This window comes from Brachyhypopomus gauderio, chromosome 8, assembly GCF_052324685.1.
Source record: "Brachyhypopomus gauderio isolate BG-103 chromosome 8, BGAUD_0.2, whole genome shotgun sequence".
NCBI classification, from domain to species: domain Eukaryota; kingdom Metazoa; phylum Chordata; class Actinopteri; order Gymnotiformes; family Hypopomidae; genus Brachyhypopomus; species Brachyhypopomus gauderio.
Genome location: NC_135218.1, coordinates 1,825,403 through 1,841,405, shown reverse-complemented (window position 1 = coordinate 1,841,405; position 16,003 = coordinate 1,825,403). Strand labels below are relative to the sequence as shown.

General features: G+C 40.8%; 1 long non-coding RNA gene across 1 annotated transcript; it reads left to right on the top strand.

Moving 5' to 3' along the window:
* Positions 1-4: 4 nt before the first annotated feature.
* Positions 5-14,628, top strand: LOC143521005 (uncharacterized). The gene is made up of 5 exons (XR_013132582.1): positions 5-235; positions 12,607-12,775; positions 13,860-14,003; positions 14,256-14,407; positions 14,536-14,628. It is a non-coding gene; the product is annotated as an uncharacterized LOC143521005 (long non-coding RNA).
* Positions 14,629-16,003: the final 1,375 nt, after the last annotated feature.

The following is a 16,003-nucleotide window of genomic DNA, read 5'->3' as shown; positions in this document are numbered from 1 at the left end:
TTCTCTTGCATTTTTTAAAACTGTTATAAATATATAAAAATTAACTACTGTTTCGAATGTTGTAGTATTATATATATGACACATAAGGATATCTTTTAGGAGTCTTTCAAAAACGTTGTACGAACACACTTTTAAAAACCTACAAATAAACAGCGGTGGGCATTCCAGGTTCAGAAAGTAAAAACTCCTTCCCAGGATTTTACTCAAGCTTGCTGGATTTATTAGTGCAAGCCAGGTTGGTGAGGACTTTTACGTCTACATCTGCAAATAAGTTTATGGACAATGAATCCAATATTTATATTGTTCTATATTATACTATATTTATACTGTTCTATTTTCCAAACAAACTGCAGAGATCGCTAATTCATCATCACTCACAATGGGCCACGTCACATTTAGCAAAAACTCAGGTTCTCTATGTAAATGACTCTTGCATTCCTGAGAATTGTATATTAGCATATTTTACGCCCACGTGATTCCTTACACACTATGTATTCTTTCCGGTATTTTCCGGTAGAGTAATTCATAAAAACGCCACCAGGGAAAAAAAGAGTTTAGAGATCGGTATGCAAAATACCACTATTACGACACAGGGCTGATAAAAAAGTGAGTTCGTCACAATCAGCGTCCAAACTTCCAAACATCTCATATTATTAAAGTACAAAATCAATATAAAAACAAAGAAATGTAATCATTTTTAACTTGCTATATTTGTGGAAGCCAATTCCCGCCACCTAAAATTAAAAGACCAATCTAGCAGATATCATTACGTAAATTGCTGTCTCATTATTTCGATATACTACATAATTATTTCGAGATAGTTATTTTGAGATACCAACGAATCACATCTGAATCCCCTCGCATGGACACTACAGATGATATTCGTGATTTCCGTATTTCTATGCATAAATATGGGTTAAACTTTAATTATAAATCGCAGCAAACGGCACAGCATTATCTAGCCTATATCCAAACAAAGACACATGATTCAAGGGTAAAGTGTTTTTAATAAAATGTAATGTACCAAAGATCGGTTGTTACCGTAGCACTCAGGAGGATCGAAAACAACATATATTTTTAATTCTCCGGCCTGGAGCAATAACATCACTTCTCAGTATTAGTTAGTAAGTTAGCTTGACAAAGCCATCTTAGTGTTATTAAGTTGTTTTGACAAAGCCAACTTGCTGTTCTTCTTAATCTTCTTCTTACTTCTTCTTACTTTGTAGGAACTTTGTAGGAACCTCTGCCCTATTCCCGAATGAGTTGCTCGTGCTTTTTAGACAGATACACCACCTGCATCCACCTATTTTATGCCTCCAACCGAGCCATTTTGTCCATAGAATGGGGCCAATTTTGAAACTGCTCTCATTTTGTCAGATTTCAAGATAAATCCATCAAACTTTATATGCATGGTCCAGTGATGAATAGAAATGATTCATCCACGTTTCACAACTCTATCACTCTTTTATAACTTATTTTCCATCCCTTGCTTTTCACCCATTCACTTCAATTCATTTTTCACTGCCTTCTAGCTCGTATGATTTATATGAATATTACAACCAAAATACCTATATATAGTACACCTGGTCTGATATCAATAAAGGTCCAATTATTTTTCACCACTTTATTCATCCCTCCATCCTCCCTTTGGAATACATTGATTTTATAACCACATCAGCTGTACCCAGATGGCAAAATTATTCTGGCCCACATTCCCCATTTTCATCTGGCACACTTGCCACATGGATTGACAGCACTTGAGTGGACAACTCCTGGTTGCAAGATTTGGGCCACATATGCACCAGATTAGGACCACATATCAGCCAAAAGTTAAGCACACATTTGGGCCAAATCTGAACCAGAAGCTGACAACAAGTTTTGGGCCATATCTGGAACAGATCTGCACCAGACTCATTTCAGACAGTAAAACTATTCTGGCCCAGATCAGTCCCACATTCACCATTTACATCTGGCTCATTCATATCTGGTGTGAATTCATACCCTTGGGCAGGCTGTTCCCCGTTCAAAGGAGGGACACAAACAGTGGTCCTAAGATGGAGCCTTGCTGCACTTCATATTTCACTTTTGTGTGTTTGACTTTGGACAGAATATTATTGAGCTCTACAAACTGATAGCGATTACTGGTAGTTAAGTAACAATTTAACCATGAAAGGGTTGTGCCTGAGATTCCAACCCAGCTTCATGGTCCTGTGGTAGGGAACTGGTCTTGTGACCGGAGGGTCGTGGGTTTGATTCCCAGGCCTGAGGCCATGACTGAGGTGCCCTAGAGCAAGGCACCTAACCCCAACTGTTCCCCGGGTGCCGGGCTAGGACTGCGCACCACTCTGGGCACGTGTGCATGGGCGTGGTAGTGGAGGGAAAAGTGGACCTGACTACCCAGGGCCCGATTAGAGAGAGAGGCCCATTTTGCTCATGTGCCTCATTTACTGGCATTTATAGAGGCCCACTGACATTGAGAGTATACAGGGCCCATGCTGTATGCTGCTACATCCCAGCATGTGTGCACCACAGCCCCCTAGTAATCACTAGTGTGTGTGTGCACCACAGCCCCCTAGTAATCACTAGTGTGTGTTTCTGCGTGTGTTCTAATTGCACAGATGGGTATGTAGGACACAATTGAAAATCACAATTGACAAATTGGCACATTTCATTTCATTTCATTTCACAAATACTTTCTAACCATTCTAGCAAGATCCTATGATCAATTGTGTCGAAAGCTGCACTAAGATCAAGAAGTACTAACAGTGATACATAGCCTTGATCTGAAGCAAGGAGGAGATCATTTGTTACTTTGACTAATGCTGTTTCAGTACTGTGATGGGGCCTAAATCCAGATTGGAACGTTTCAAATATGTGATTCCTATGCAGATATAGGCATAATTGCTGGGCTACAGCTTTTTCTATGATATTGGATATAAATGATATGTTCGAAATGGGTCAATAATTAGATAGTACAGTTGGAGTTATAAATTAGAGTTATACATTTCCTGTTTTATAGGTACATTATGGAGAACAGCTGCAAAGCAAAAAGAACAAAAAAGCAAAAAGAATTAATTGTTAAATTAGTTGCAAGTACAGTTTGAATTCCTTGTAGACAGAAGAAACCATTCTCACAATGCAAAAAAAAAAAAGTATAAAATGTAGCCTACATTAATTTGGTGGTACATCTCCATAAGTATTAACCAGAGGTAAACTCTTAAGAACCTGCAAATAAATGCTTAATGTACATACCAGTTGCATATAAAATCTTTATACTGAATGACTCCCAATGGGCATGCAGGGGCATGTTGGTTATTGTAAGTACTTCTGGTAGTGATGGCAAACCGAGGTTTTCTGAAGCCTTTTTCCTAACTGTATCGAAAAAAGATTCATTACTCGGAGCTTCATAAAACAGTATACATTAGCGGCATCTGGTGGCCAAAACCTGAAAGTGCTTTGTGTATTTAGCGGACGTAATTTTAAGAAAAATATAGTTATTAAAACTGTTCCAGAGCATGGACATGACATTTGAGTTTTAAATAATAATAAAAAAACTGATAAAACAAATGGCAGAATACTTTGATGTCTGGGTAATTTAATGTAATATATTAAAATACCATAATATATTTTGAATTAATAATACACTCAGAATGTTTCTTGATAAGGCACACTGGAGAAACTACACTCATAACTCTATTTGCACATTGTTGCTTGTTTCTCTTCTCCATTTTATTGATTATATATTCACTATTATTCATATCCTACCTATTTTTCTATAGGCAAGACAAATGTAGATTTGCTTCATGGGTTATATGACGGGAATAATTGTATGAAAGAACTTTATGTATACACTGTAAAAAAAAAAGTGTAAAAAAACGGTAATTTTCTGGAAATGGGGGCGCCAGAAAATTACTGTAAAAAAACAGATAAGTACTGTAAATTTAAAAACATACACAAACTGTAAAAAAACGGCAATTTTCTGGCGCCCCCGTTTCCAGAAAATTACCGTTTTTTACAGTTTATGTAAAAAAACAGATAAGTACTGTAAATTTAAAAACATACATAAACTGTAAAAAAACGGTGATTATAACACTTAACATGCAACACTGTCATTTTAAAGGAAATATTCCTAAAATTGAATGTGGTCTTTACTCTAGTTCACATTCAATTATAACAATATTGCAGTGTGGTGTAGGAAGGAGAGGTAGCAAACAGATCCACCGCAGCACAAGGCTTTTTAAATTCAAACTGCCTCAACAACATAATCACGCCAGACCCCACGATCACGCAGAAGAGACTTAATTTAGACACAAAACATGAGAGAACGGCAATAACACGACAACACTACACAAACATGGCATAGAATAATTCACACAGTACAACTACATAAATTGATGAAGGGGGACTTAAACCAAGTAATGCACATAATCAAGTACACAATTAATCAACACATGCATAGACATCACATTAACAGATAACGATACCGGAGTCGCAGAGACTCATGGGAAGTAGCGCCGTCCCCCATTGGACCGACGCTTCAATATAAAAATATATATAACATTAATAGTAGGGGTGGGACGCGATCAAAAAAATTAATCGAATTAATCGGAAGCTTTGTAATTAATTAATCGAAATTAATCGCATTTTAATCGCATTTCAGTATTTAACATGAGAAATATTCATTTAAGTTTGAATGATGAATGAATCAATGAACATAATCATAAACTTCAACATCTTGTTTATTTTTCCACCAGTCTACTACGAAGACAAATATATGTGTAGTGTGCAGAAAACAGTTCAGAACATTGGAAATTCTGACCAAAAATGTTGTTTAATTTAGGGAGTTTTGCTCAGGATATTGGAAGAATTTAAGTAAATCAGAAGATGTTTTTTAATACCATTTTAGATGGTAGACTTTCTTTAATTTCCCAGGCCTCTGCCACAGGCATCTCCATAGTGCCTAGAAGTGGTCTTCTGCATGCTCAAAGCAAATGACTGGATCTTCATCATCTATAGATTCATCATCTATAATATGAGCTGTCACACCAAGATCATTCTTGTTGCTAACAGAGGTCCAGTGATCCCCAGTCAGAGCCACATTTGTGGCACTCTTCACAATAACCTGTTTTAATTCTTTCCTCATCATACAGCTGCTGGATTTTCTTCGACATTGTCTTTCTGGGGTGAGTTTCCCAAAACGTTCTTACGTACGAGGTTAAGAAGTACTTGGCGCTATACGTTTTGGGAAACTCACCCCTGGACGGTAGTTCGTAACTTGCATCAGTTGATGCAATTCGCAGCGCTTCTTGTAAGGATTTATCTTCGACCACAGGGAGCGGACAACACAAATAATGTGACGCATCATGTATAAACGCGTGCGGAGTCGCGCGCCATTCGCGAAAGTTTAATCCAGTCTTAATGGTCCAATGAAGGTAATTTAAAAACCAGGACGTTTCCTCACAGGATGTGAATTACGGACGTTTGGTCACCCTATCGTACTAGGAATAAGCTAAGTTACCATTACTGACCTGCGCGTTAAGCTGGGCGTACACTGTGCGATTTTTGGCCCATTTTCAGCCGATTTTTCACTCGTTTCGGCTCAATCGCGTGTCGTGCATAGTATAGTTTACACAGGTAAACGAGGAACGATTCACACCTCACGACCAACTCCCGATCAGAAATCGCAGCGTTGCAAGAACATCAAACATGTTTGAAATTCAAATCGCTCCTCGTGAGAGTATCTCACTGTTGAAGCAGCTCCACGAGCCGACTCTCCCTGCGATTTAGTCGTACAGTTTGAGCTGGAGCTGAGTACACGATTTAAAATATCGCACAGTGTACGCCCAGCTTTAGCCGCAACATGTTTTGCGTTGAGGTGGTAACAAGGGTGGAAGTGCTCCTGTGATAAGCGAACTCCTTCCTACATAAAGTGCAAATAACACTATTTTTGTTTGTACTTCCATCTGGAAGTTTCTTATATTTAAATTTCCCATCCACCAGCGTAGCCTCTTCAGTCATCTCCATCATGATCTTATTGTGCGTCCATATAATCTGTATGCCCGGAACTCGCGCACTGAGAAACATTCCACGGTGCAAAAGTGTCTCGTCCGTTAAATGCGTTAAAATGCGTTAATTTTTTTAGTGCGTTAATTTTCCTGTAATTAATTAATCGAAATTAACGCGTTAAAGTCCCACCACTAATTAATAGTTAAAATGAGCCATAAACTCCGAACCGTCAGAACACACATTTCAACGCTACGGTTATAGTTAAACTATGATCGGACAGGAATGCCAGACACATGTTCTAGCACTATATGAACCGATAAGAATATATTACGCGTTAACTAAATAAGTTACATGCACTGAAAGCTGACGTTGCAAATACTCATTTGAAGAAACACTGATTTCAAAACTCATGCATTTGGGCTGCAGCGGGGTGATAACGAAAGGTTCTTCAAACAATATGCACAACCAGAACAACTCTTCATGCACACTGTGCAGTGGTCCGATTCAAACAGGCCCCACCCCTACCAATCATAAACTTAACATATTCAGTTATCTTTACTTAACATGATCATTGCAATGCCTATTTCAGCTCAATAATGATAACAACTAGTTTTATTTAGTAATGGCAATATTTTTTATGAAACATGAAATAATAATTAATGATTACTAAAATAATTTATTAAAACCTAATCCGGGTTTACAGTGTAGATACAGTGATACAGATACAGTGCATATGAATGCATGAAAATGAGATGGATCTGGAATGCCTTAACTCTTTATGTATGTTATAAATATAAAAATAAATCACAGTCAAGAACATTTTACTTTTTACTCACTTTTATAACATGAAAATCACATATTTAACATGTCAAAACTTAAATTAAAACATGCATCAATGTTGTCTTGTAATATTTCCTTGAAATTAATTCCAGAAGATTCTATTACTTTGTCTCATTAAGATTAATCAATATTACTTTCTTTTTACAGTTTGTTTAGTTAAAATTATTATCTAAGAATTGTTAAAAAACAGATTTATAATGTATTTAATTTATACAGATTTTTCTTGTTAAATCACATGACATTTTTAAATAAACAGTTTGTTCTGGTAATTGTAATACACTTTCCCTGTCATTTTAAAATACAGGAAAAAACTGTAAAATTTATTGGGAAAAACCTGTAAAAAAACTGTTTTTTTTTACAGTGTAGAGTGAATGTGCTTGTGTAGGGGCAATTGTCACATTATTTAATGGATCTCTCTGTGTATCACACTTCCGCATTTTTTCTTCCGGAAGCTCTTGTCGCAGGGTAAAGTTAGGCCTACTTCCGTTACACATTAAACAATGGCAGAGTCCAATAACAAGAGGTTTTGTAGTGTTCCAGGGTGCTCGATCTCGAAGCAAAAACAGTCGTATCTCAATTTCTATGGTTTTCCGGCTGACGACGAGCAAAAAAGAAAATGGGTTTGTGCAATTAGGAGAGATGAAGGGAAAAACGTTGTGATACGGAGCATCTTTGTGTGTAGGCAGCATTTCACTGCTGCAGACTACATAGTAGGAAGCTCGCGACTAAAAGTTGGTGCTGTTCCCAGCCGGGTTCAGTGGAACAGTTGCTGTCCGCGTTTGACAGATCAAGCTCTCAGCTGGGAGTACACGTTCGTCCACCAGAGGCAGAGGTTGTGGAAGATTTGAACATTTGCTGTAGCATCTAACTCCAGTCCGCTAGCATCTAGCTACGTCTTCAAAATTCAGTCTCGGCAGCGACGGCAGGGATGAAGTAAATACATGCTCCAAGCTGAGGTGAATTGTCAACAACTATCTTCTGCGAGTACAGGAACTTGCTTTACCCGGCGGTGACGTATTTCCGCTTTGTTGTGAAAAGGGCCTATGACCCTCGAAGTGCGCACCAGGTTTTGCTGCTTTTGAATCATTCCCTGAAGCACTAATGTGACTGTGTGCCGAAACGAAGCTTCGTACGTCATAGTTCACATGTGGTCAAGGTAGAACGAATCAAGCATCGGCACCGTGATTCGAACCGTGATTACCAAGATTCAAGGGTAACATCACTAACTTCTGGTGTCTATGCTATCTGTAATCTTGTGTACTGATGTCCTTGATGCTAGCTTTAATGTGCCCCTTGTTCTATGTATTAGTATTGTCATTCGGTGTTCATTCGAGTGTTTGGCTACCGTTTTACTTCATTTAATATCAGTGTCTTCTGTGTGTTGTTATTAAAACCCCTAACAGTCCACACTTGCGTCCTACCTAATTAGGCCTTATGAGGCTTTCCTTAGAATTGTGCTGAAAATGATTGGAAGCATCAATGCTTCAGTATAAGTAATAACAGTGACATCTGGTGGTGATCTGAAGCCATAGCAGCCGCTCAAGCGCCGGACCTCACTGTAACACTGAGACTGCTTCAAATACCATATCTACAATAACGGGTTAAAAATAGTGTGGTTTGTTTGTTTTCATCACAACACATTACACAAAAGTAAAATAATTATAAGCATTCCCCCAGAAATTAAATAAATGGTCTTTCTATGAGTAACACAAACAAAAGATTTAGGAAAGGTTTTTATTGAGAAATAAAACTTTTTAAACAGTTGACGGTTTCAGTCTGCTCCTTTGTTTGGCTGACTAGTTCTCCAGCTTTAGAAATAATGCATTCACATGGTACAGACGATGCTGGTATGCACAAATATTTTGTAGAAAATTTCCACAAGATATGGATAGGTCTATATGGTCTTTCGTGCAGCCCAATATTTTAGTGGGTCCTGTTCTTGAGCCAGATGTGGCTCTTTCAAATATCTACAAGACAGAAAATTTCCTTGAATCGGGGATCCAGTAGTGTCGCCAAAGAGAGGGAGGTGACTTTTTCCAATCCACTGAAGTTATCATTCAAACTGATTCTTAAGTTGCTGGCCAGAGTGCTAGTAATGACTGGACCAGTTTCCTGATTAAAAGGTTGCAGTAAATGTTGATTTGATCAGCACTCAACTTCTTCTTTGCAGTAGTGCTGGATTTAAAGTGTCCCACTATTTTACAGGCCCGACTTAGAATGTTTTCCAGCTCAGAGGTTTGACCAAGGGACTTTTTCACAATCAAATTCAGCATGTAGTCAAAACAATGAATATGTCACAAGTTCAGCTGGTTGATGCTTGCAACAATGTTGTGGGCTGCATCCATAACCCTGACACAGACCTTTTCCCTGATTCCCCACTCAGCCATCACATTTGCAGCAACCTCAGTGAAATGCTGGATGGCTCTTTGGGAAATACTGGACCCCAGTTGCCAGATCTGTTTAACATTGACATATGATCGCGACACGCAAAAAGTTATGCAATATCCAATCACTGACTTTCACCACGCCGCCGAGTTTCATATTGTAGCAGCGAAACACCACAATGGATAGCAGTTATTACTATAAACCCTTTATTAATTCGCACTTCAGACAGAACTACAGTGCGTTGTCGCAGTATCACCAGTTAATACAAGTGACATCAAGGAAGTATGAAACACTTACAGCTAGAGAGGGGGACGTAGCCCTACGTGACAGGAGTTTGTGTTTTTGCGAGTCATTAGAACTTTGATTGCTATGGCAATGTATGTTTCAAATTTTGAATTGTACAATTAATGCAAGTGTCAGAAAGGTCCCCTGCTCCTCGTGTCTGTGTTGTTTCCTGCTTGTCTGTTACCATGGTTTCCCTCCGTCTGCCACGGCCGTGTCATCAGTGTCTCCACCTGTGTCTTGTTAGTTCTGTGTATTTTTAGTCCCTGTGTTCCCCTAGTCAGTTTTCGGTTCTTTTGTTCATTTGTTATTCATGCTCTTTTGCTGTTCAATCTGCTCTGTGTCTTTTGTGATCTCTGCTGTTTTTGTCTAGTCATGAGTATTGTTTCTCTTAGCGTGTGTAACTGCCGGTTCTGCATTTCCCTGCCTTGTCTAGTATGTTTGTCAGTATGCCTATCTATCTGTTGTGTATGGACTGCCCTCCTGATATGACCCATGCCTCCCCTAACGACCACGTCTATGGAACCCCCTTCAATAAATCTCGTTCTCCTCAGTGTTTGTGTCCGCCTCCTAGCTCTGCAGCGTGAGCAACGTTACATAACAACCGATCATACAAGGACACAGCGAGGGAGCGAGACTCTGGTGATTGGGGGGGGGGGGGGGGGGGGTAGTAGTGGCCACGCTCCCCAGGAGAGGCCAGATCGAGTGCCGGAGGCCCAGGAGGGACCTGCGCGAGAGTCAGAGGTCCAAGAGAGGCCGGAGTATGCGCCGGAGGCCCAGGAGTGGCCACCGCCCTTTCCCGCAACCCGGAAGAGGCTGTCGCCCGTTCCCGCGGCCCAGAGGGGGTCGCCGCCTGTTCCCGCTGCCCGCCAGCGGACTCCACTGGTCCCAGCGGCATGTCAGCCGTTCCCGCCAGTCCCTGCTGCCTGTCCACAGTTCCCTCCTGTTTCCCCGGAGACTGTTCTTCCCACCAGTGGGCATGGACTTAATGTATTGGTTGCTCCATCCTATGCTTGTTTGTCCTCTGTGCCCATGTTCCTCTTGCTCCCCTGTCCCATCCCTTGTTTTGTGTTGGTTCCTGTCCCCGTAGTAGTGTCTGTCCGAGTACGTGACCCTGTGTCTGTTCCCCAAGTTATCACCCACTCTGTTTCTGTCCCAGTCTTTGTCGTCCAGAGTGTATTTGCCTCTGTGTAATTCATGTCAACGGAAGAATTATGTAATCATGCAGCAAAATAGTATAAGAACTATGGTCTGTAAGAGGGAGGAGACCAGAGACAGTTGCAAAATGGGATGGTTGTAACACTTTGAATTCCTCCAATCATAAAGATCCATTAGTTAACTCATCCATTACAATAGGTCACATGCCCAAATCCTGTAAATTAGCGGTTATTAAACCTCTGATCAAGAAACCAAATCTTGATCCGACTGTGCTATCTAATTATAGACCCATTTTGAACATATCATTTATATGCAAGATCATAGAAAAAGCTGTAGCCCAGCAATTATGCTCATATCTGCATAGGAATCACATATTTGAAACGTTCCAACTGGATTTAGGCCCCACCACAGTACTGAAACAGCCCTAGTTAAAGTAACAAATGATCTCCTCCTTGCCTCAGATCAAGGCTATGTATCTCTACTAGTGCTTCTGGATCTTAGAGCAGCTTTCGACACAACAGATCACAGGATCTTGCTAGAACGGTTAGAAAGCTGGGTTGGAATCTCAGGCACAGCCCTTTCATGGTTTAATTCTTACTTAACTAATCACTATCAGTTTGTAGAGCTCAATGATATTCTGTCCAAACGCACACAAAAGTGAAATATGGGGTCCTGCAAGGCTCAATTTTAGGACCACTATTATTTACATTATATATGCTACCATTGGGTATAGTTATAAACAAACATGGTGTCTTTAGGAAAAATTGAGGCCTGTGTAAGAGATGTTAAATGCTGGATGTCTAAACTTCCTCCAACTTAATGACGACAAAATGGAGGTTCTCCTTCTGGGCTCAAAGGCCACAAGACAGAAAATACCAAATCTAATGCTAAATTATGCCTGGTACAGTAGCCAAAAATCTCAGCGTCATATTCAACTCTGACCTATCTTTTGATAAATACATAGATAATACTACTCAGATAGCTTTCTACATCTCCGCAACTATGCCAAGTTAGGAAATGCATTATCACAGGATGATGCAGAAAAATTGGTACATGCCTTTGTTAGCTCCAGACTAGACTACTGTAACTCACTACTGTCAGGATGCTCATATAGGAATCTATATGGCTCCCAGTTAAATTCCGTATTGATTTAAAAATTCTTCTACTGATTTATAAAGCACTGCACATGCTTGCTCCTGATTACCTCCAGGAACTTATTTCCTATTATGAATCCCCACATCCACTAAGATCACAGGGTGCTGGCTTTTTATTAGTTCCAACAATTAATAAGATAACAGCGGGGGGAAGAGCCTCTTCTCATAAGGCCCCCCAACTTTGGATTAACCTTCCACAATGTGTCTGAGACTCTGACACAGTCTCAATCTTTAAGTCATTATTCAATTTAGCGTTTGATAAATAATGTTCCTCCTTAGATAAAGGTACAGATGCAGGGGTTCACGGACGAAGGTGTAATGTACTTATAATGTGTACAATATAACAGGAACGAGACGGGAGCTGGTTTTTCAACGTGCGCTTACTTTCTTTTTTGCCTTAGAAGAACTCCGCCTCTTTTGAACACTTCCCGCCTCTCAGCACGTGTGCCCATTCAGGACATACAGAACGCACACCACATATGCATTTTCAACAATACATTACAGAAGGGTTTTATGGAAAACTGGAGCGCTGGTGCTGTCATCCTTGACACTGCACATGGTCACTCAAGTTTGTTCATGGTGCAGTGGATGGATGCCAATGTCTCAGAAAGTCTGTGTTACCTTCTGGTTTTGTCTTTTTAGCTAGGCTGTAATAATTAAATTTCATGCCGGAGTTGCTGCCACACTCCAGAAATGTTTCAATTTCATCTGTCCCGCATATGACCTCATACAGAGCAAATTTTTCGTTTTATTTTTCTACATGGCTGCCCGTCTACACAAGAAACACTGAGATGAGGAGAGATGACCCTTTTCAGAGATCCATCCTGGTCCAGCCACCTCCTGCCTAACCAGCTATGATGAAACATCAACCCGTTGCCCTGACTAACCAGTGTGGATGAAGGATAAACCCACTGCCCTGGGTTGGAAATGTCTCGGAATCCAAACTCCAAGTATTAAAATCACTGTTTGTAAGCTAAAAATTGAAAAAACTAGCATGTGTCAAACTGTCACATCAAACGAGCAGCAGTAAGTGGGGTAATATTCAGCACAGTTCTCTCATGTCCATTCTTTATTATAAAAAAAGAATGAGGGCAGTGTCAGATAAGTGAAACTAATTACTATAAGCTTATTTATTAGGCCTATATAAACTAGATTACCTGCTAAGTTAATGATAATCAGTTTCATGCTAATAGTGAAAACACATGCGATTGTCAGTATTAGAAAGAGGGAGACAGATAGGTCTCACTTTCTATTTTGGCAAATAAGTCAGAGGAGTGGTCAATTCATGTGGGATTTGTCATGTGACCCTGTACCGCTTTCACAAGAAGAGGCAGAGGCTTGAGTACCAGGGATCCAAAACACTTCCCAGAGTACTAGACCCTCAAGAGCAGGGGTGCTCATTACGTCGAAGTGTCGGTCGAAGTGTCGGTCGATCGCGAAGGAATGTGCGTAGATCGCGTCACATAAAATAGTAGTAGATGAATCGCACATCTGCACTGACGGTTGTATTTTGATTGACATTCACGGTAGCCAATCTGCAGTCCACTCAACGTTCAATTACGTTTACGTTCGCCACCCCCCCCCCCCTCCGCTCAACAAATTACGTTCGCCACCCCCCCCCGCTCAACAAATTACGTTCGCCGCTACCCCGGTAGATCTTTCTGACTTGGTCATCTTATAAGTAGCTCGCAAGCTGAAAACTGTGGGCACCCCTGCTCAAGAGGGTTTTCTCCTCAGAACAAACAATCCTTCTGAAAAACTACCTGATGGATGCTGATTTGCACCATGGGTTGAGCCAAAAGAAGGTACATATTAAGCTAGACTATATGTAGAATCAGTATGTATTTAATTTATTCACATCAATTTATTCATTTTAGTTTAGCAGGTTTGTCTATGAATGACTGAATATTCAATTTATATAGCGCATTTGGTTGCTTTACAATTTTAACACTGGTAACAAGTCTCTCACAAATCTCAGAAGAGGCATCCATTTGCACACAGCATACCCCTAACCAGAATCTGATTTGGGTGCAGGAAGGGGAGAGAGGACATACCCAGGACAGATTTGTCAGGGACGACCAATTTACGTAATCTCCATGTGTTTGGACTGTGGAAGGAAACCGGAGACCCTGGAGGAATTTCACACAGACACAGGGAGAACAGAGAAGCTCCACTCAGGTAGGAACTTGAACTCATCTGCATTCCAAGTCAGCCCCTCTCTCTTATCCCAAAGCTCTGCCTTTTACAAACACCTTACCCCTTGGATTCAACCACCGACCGGCACGCCCGCAGGTAAGGTTTAAAATGCACAAGTTATAATTACCTTTGTCTATTTTATCTTAAATCAAACATTTTATTATTTAAGCAATATTTTAGTATGAATATAAAACATTTCATAATAAAACATTCATGCTGGAATCCCCTTTTCAGAACCAGAACCATAAAAGCAGGTCCACTCCCCCGGCTCAAACATCCGAAATGGAACGTTCCACCTGTAACAACCTCAAACTACAAAACCCCACAAACCCCTGGGCTCAGGTCCATTGACCTGTAAGAGGCTGCAAACATGCTGGGACGAACAGGTAAGTTGAACTACCTTTCAAAACCCACAATAAACAGTTAAAAATGCATGGAATTTTGTAATCCTCTACACCACTAGTGGGCCACCCTGAATAGTGCAAGATAATCACAGTGGTTTATTGTTTTTCAGAGTTCTGACGAGGTCCAACTGCAGCCCTGTGGGTTTCAATAAAAGAGTCTTTAAAACTGAGGTTGTCTCATGGTTCTGTCCATTATAATAGCTCACAACATGGAACGGACGAGAGCTGTTACAGGGCCACTGCAGAGGCTTGTCACACAATGACCATTTATGATCTGTGAAAAGTGCCCTTCCCCTGGCTGCAACACCATCAACTATTCATGCAGGGTTTATATGCACTGGAATAATGTTCAGGGACGGTGAAACGAGCACCATCCCTAGTCACCGATTGCCCACTACCGGCAGTGATGCCAGAGGTTCCATCTTCCACTGTGAATCTTTTAGTGAACGCAGGTGCTTGTAGTTCTGCTCCAACGCCAACTGTGGCATCCTACACACCAGGTGCAGCATCCTCCCATGACCATGTGTGGTGCCTGAGCCTGAGCCATCATCCTTTGCTATGGATACAAACTTTTCACATGGGTCCATCCACCCACATCCTAAAGCTGGACCAAGAAAGTAGTGCACAGAGAGCTTCATGGAATGGGTTTCCATGAGCAGCTGCATCCAAGCCATTCATCACCGCAATACAAAGCGTCAGATGCAGTGGTGTAAAGCACGCTGCCACTGGACTCTAGAGCAGTGGAGGCGCGTTCTCTGGAGTGACGAATCACGCTTCTCCATCTGGCAATCTGATGGATGTGTCTGGGTTTGGCGGTTGCCAGGAGAACGGTATTTCTGCACTGTGCCAAGTGTAAGTTTGGTGGAGGGGGGATTATGGTGTGGGGTTGTTTTGTGGTGCTAGGCTTGGCCCCTTAGTTTCAGTGAAAGGAACTGAATGCTTCAACATACCAAGACATTTGTATCAGTATGAGACCTCACAAATGCGCTTCTGGATGAATGGTCAAAAATCCCCATAATCACACTCCTAAACCTTGTGGACAGAATTTCCATAAGAGTTGAAGCAGTTCTAGCTGCAAAGGGTGGACCGTTATATTGAACCCTATGGTTTAGGAATGGGACGGCATGACTGGTGTCAGCCAGAGGAGGATGGGTTCCCCCCTGAGTCTTGGTTCCTCTCAAGGTTTCTTCCTCATGCCCTTAGGGAGTTTTTCCTTGCCACTGTTGCCCTTGGCTTGCTCACTGGGGGCTTGGACTCGGACACTTGTAAAGCTGCAGTGTGACAACTGTTGTAAAAAGCGCTATATAAATAAAACGTTTGATTTGATTTGGATGTCACTTACTTTTGGCAATATTGGGGCGGTTTCCCAGACAGAGATTAAGCCTAGTCCTAGACTAAATTGGCCTTTTAACTCAGAGTAACAGAAATATGCTTTCTCAGTCATGGCTCAAAATAGTCCTACATTTAGTCTAATTCTGAATTATCTAATCGCATTTCTTGAAGGAAGATTAGTGCTAATGTAGGACTAAATTGAGGTTTAAATTAAACCGGACAGGAGGCATGTTTAACTTCAGATTA